Source organism: Silurus meridionalis, chromosome 22 (genome assembly GCF_014805685.1).
Source record: "Silurus meridionalis isolate SWU-2019-XX chromosome 22, ASM1480568v1, whole genome shotgun sequence".
Taxonomy (NCBI): Eukaryota; Metazoa; Chordata; class Actinopteri; order Siluriformes; family Siluridae; genus Silurus; species Silurus meridionalis.
In genome coordinates this window covers 3104087-3108839 of record NC_060905.1, presented here as the reverse complement: position 1 = coordinate 3108839, position 4753 = coordinate 3104087, and the positions used below count along the sequence as shown (strand labels likewise).

The following is a 4753-nucleotide window of genomic DNA, read 5'->3' as shown; positions in this document are numbered from 1 at the left end:
GAGATCTCATTCGATCGCTTATTTCTGCACTTAAAAAGTATTTGTAGCCTGTTTTAACAAACAAATACACCGCAAATGACCGTAATGTAAACATAATTTAACACTTACTCATGTGGTAGTGGTTGATTGCGAGTGTGAGACGCACAAAACGCTCGTAACCTCCTCGGTTTCCATGGTAATTCTATTTACTTTCGTTTTCACAGCACCATCACTGATTTTCTTGGGAGAAATTTTTCAAGATTTCTAGAGAAATAAAAATATAAAACTAAAAAAAGTTAAGTTTTTGCTGCACTGAACAACGAGAGCGACCGAGTGATACGTCATCAACTAAGCGACTGATGCGACCCTCCGCCGAAAACAGGGAACCGACAGCATGGGTTTGCTCGTGCCTTTGTATCTCCGTTTGCTCGTACAACAGGGTTTTACTGTACTGACTTCAGAAACCTATTAACATCCGGGAAAATATCCGAACATTAACAGTTTTACCAAAAGTCTCGTCTAGAAAATCATTGATCTCCGTAGCAGTGTAAAGCTGTACGTGTATACACTGTATGTGTATATATATATAGTATATATATATATAAAATTAACAGTCCAAAGCATCCGCATCTCACTCTATTTTATTAGCTTTAATTAATAACATTCAGGGTTGTTTTTTTTAAATATCAAAAGCATTTGAATAACTTTTCAAGTTTTTGTAAATACTGTAAATGAGTCTTTAGTTCGTGGTGCATGAAAACGTGCACGGCGCTGGGCGCGTTCTCGCAACAACATTAAATGAACAGTGGACGCCGGTGTTTGCATTTACGCTGTTTGCGGAGTGAACTTCTCTAGACGATCTATTTTAAGCTGCATTTTAGTACCAGCGCCCTCTATGGTCACAACATACGATGGTCACAGATTCTGGTGTAACACCGCCATGCACCACATCACCATCCACAACATTTAACAACCTCAAAGCATTGTGGTGTGTTTTTAAATGGGAGGATCTGCTTTCGATCCACTTGTCATTACTGAACTCACACAAACAAACCGGGTCGGGTTTACACACGCTCCATTCTTCACGCCGTGTGCTGGACATTTGATTCTCCTTCAGGAGTTTCTAGTACAGCGCAGAATTCATGGTTTTCATCGGTTATGGTGAGTCTTCCAGGTCCTGAAGCTGCAAAACATCCCCAGATCATCACATTACCCCCACCATGTTTGACTGTTAGTATGATGTTCTTTTATTTCCAGAAAGCTCAATTCACATAGTTCACATTGGACCAGGCAGGTTTGGAGAGCATTTTTGTCCCTTTTAATAATGAAATCATCCTCAACTGTGTTTCATATTTACTCTGGTTATTGTTTTATTAAAATGAGCTCGATGATCCAAATCATTTAAGTGCAACACAAATGCAAAAAAACAGTCCACGGGTCTGTGGAGGTTTATTTTGACTGTATGACTTCATGGCACTGAGTCTCTTCGTCTGTTCTAGACAGTTAAAATCATGCAGGGCAGATGTTTTGCACCAGGTTTGATTTTCAGATCCAGCTGTTGCTCAGTAATCCTGTCGTGTCTGTGCAGCTGACTCTGATGCGGTCGGTGAGGCAGAGCATCATCGAGCAGCGCTTCCCCGAGTTTGTGAGGAACTTCATGAGGAGGATGTTCTCCAGCGGCGAGACGTATCCTGGCTGGGCCGTGGACGCCCTCGCATCAGTCAACATCACTCTGGAATAAAATGTCTTTATATTTATATTTGTGTATATAATATGCTTGTATGCAAATTTTTATGCTTCTTTTTTATTTTATTTTTTTATTAAAATTTAAAATAATTAAAATAAATAGAAAATTAAAATAATTAAAATTCATTTATTTTATTTTATATTTTTTGGGCTCATGGACTTCTCCCTTCCAGACTTCCACATCTGTACAGATGTTCATTGGTCTGTTTTTAACCGATGACTAATTTTTACTACTGTATCTGGTTTTTATTTCAAATAAAACAAACAAAAACACTGTTATTGTGGGTTTTTTTTTTTTTTAAAGAAAAATATTACACATAAAATTTGCATTTTTATCTTTTCAGTGTCGGATTTATTCAAATCTTATTTATATTTGTAGAGCTTTTATTAACAATATACATCGTCTCATAGCAGCTCTACAGAAATAATGCAGTATATTTATATATATTGTATAAAAGTTTTTTCCCAATGAGGGATCCAGTGGTGACTATGGAAGAGGAAAAAGTGCCTGAGACTTCATGAGGAAGAAACCAGGGCAGGAACCAGATTCAAAAGGGAACCTCATCCTCATCTGGGTGACACCAAACGTCCATTTCCATCGTTCCATCATTATTGAGGTTTTCTGTTCAGTCTCAGGTGCTTAAATGCAAAACTATGATCCTGAGGGATTGTAGTAGACGACGACTTCTTTCAACTTCTCCCATTAGAGGTCTCCACAGTGGATCATCCGTCTCCATACCCCCTGTCCTCCACATCTGCCTCTTTCACACCAACTACCTGCATGTCTTCACCTTACCACATCCATAAACCTCCTCCTTGATCTTCCTCTTTTCCTCCTTCCTGGTGGCTCCATCCTCAGCATTCTTCTAGCAATATAACTCATGTCCCTCCTCTGCACATGTCCAAACCATCTCAATCTCACCTCCTTCACCTTGTCTCCAAAATGTCCTACATGCACTGTCCCTCTAATAATAGTAGACTGTTGATATTAATAATTGATATTAAATCCATCCTCAAAGTGTTTGAGTTGCTCTGTAATGTCATGGATTTGTAGGCTGTTGATGGGGAACAGTCCTCACACAGAGTGGCCTCCACTTGAACAGAACTTCAACCAGAGGTGGAGCATCTGGATGAATCGGGCAGATCTGAGAAGAAGAAAAAGGACAGAAACACTGTTCATTGGTACCTCAGGAGCATATTTACCTTCACAGAGAGAGGGGGAGGGGAGGGTAATAAAACTAAGCATTATTAAGTATCTTTATTGTTTCGTAAAGGTTTAGACTTTGTCCGGCGTGTTTAAGGTGCAGGTTTAGACTCTGGTAAGACCAGCTATGGCATTTAGTCCCCAATTCATCCTGTAGCCACGGCTTTTGCACACATGCGCATAAATCCAAATTATGACCTGCAGAGGATTAAGTACTGATTTACCCATCAAGTCATCAGATGTTTTTCAGGGCTGCAAACAATTGAATTAGCCACTAGATGGCAGCATGAACAACAGGGTCTGTTTCCATGGCTGTGTCCCAAACCACATCCTGCATAATTTTCTATTTTACATTACAATATTAACACAGCGTATATTTTAATACTCAAGTGCGTCCTGCAGTTGATGTTTAAAAACCATGCTCATTGCCCAAGCCACATTTACAGACAAAGCTCCTTTTTCAGAGCCATTTACAATTCCTCATTTATACAGCTGAGTTGAGGGTCTTACTAAGGGGCCCTGATATATTGGTTCAATTCCATTTTAATTAATTGTTATTTATTGAGCACTTTTAACAATACATTTTGTTCAAAAGCGGCTTTACAGGTATGAATAGTTTATAAAATATGAATGTATATGTGTTACCTGAGCAGTTGAGTGTTAGGGGTCTTGCTCAAGGGCCAAGCAGGGCGTCTTGTTGGTCGAGGAATTTAAACTTAAAACCTTCTGATCAGTCCAACATCTTAACCACTGAGCTACATTTACATCATGCCTAATATTTGCACCATTTGGCAGACTCCTTTATCCAGAGCGTATTTCATTCATACAACCGAACAGCTATTGTGGTAAGGGCTTTACTCAGGGGCTGAGCAGTGTCACCTTGGTGTGGCTGGGATTTGAACTCATTACCTTCTAATCAGAAGTCATCTTAACCACTGAGCTTCCTCTACATGAGATGGCATGAGGAAGAAAACTTGAGAGGACTTAATAGCCATCCTCATCATCACCCCCGAATGTCCATTCATTACACTTTCATCATTGTGTAGTGTGTGTGTGTGTGTGTGTGTGTGTGTGTGTGTGTGTGTGTGTGTGTGTGTGTGTGAAATCTGCTTATTAACAAAAAATGAACAAAATACATCAAAGATATTTTTTTTTTTGTCGTTTTCTCATTTGTGTTTGTGTGTCGTTTAAAATTTCATATCTGCATTAACGTCGTTTTATTTTGCGATCAACAGCTGGATGAGGCTCGGCATGAATGAGGGATGTGTGTGAGAGAGAAAAAGAAAAGTGCGATGACATCTAATATTCATGCGTATGAATAATTCAGGGGAAAACAAACAGCCCTTGGGGGCAGAAGGTTTATAGAAATGTACACAGACGCACCGGGTGAAAGAGCGATCGGTAAAAATATCCAGTTCTGTTCCTGCTCATGTGGAGGAACCCTAAACTCTAGAACCCATTTCAGTAATGAAGACTTTTTGAGACTTTTTGAGTTGTGTGGCCAAATATATTAGGAGACTTGACTTTTCCAGACATCTGTGGCTCTTTTTTTCCCTCCATTTAAAATAGAAGACCCGAAGCTGTTCCAGCATGAACATGCACAATGATTTCCATGGGTTGGAGAGGAAGATCTCCTGCTATAGAGCTTTAAACTCTACTGATCACCTTTGTAATGAATGATTCATGCTGACTGCACCCCTGACCTCCTCACTTCACCTACATCCTGTAGTACCTGACTTTACTAACACCCATGTGGCTGAATGAATCTCACACAAAGCTAGAAGAACATCTTCATCTAGATGGATGGATGGGTGGATGGATAGA

At 39.6% G+C, this 4753-nt stretch overlaps 1 long non-coding RNA gene across 1 annotated transcript in view; it reads left to right on the top strand.

Annotated features, from left to right (window-relative positions):
* LOC124375783 overlaps positions 1-2004 on the top strand; it is a 3675-nt gene extending 1671 nt beyond the window's left edge. The window contains exon 2 of the long non-coding RNA XR_006923725.1: positions 1568-2004. This is a non-coding gene — a long non-coding RNA (uncharacterized LOC124375783). The remainder of the gene's footprint in view (positions 1-1567) is intronic.
* Positions 2005-4753: the final 2749 nt, after the last annotated feature.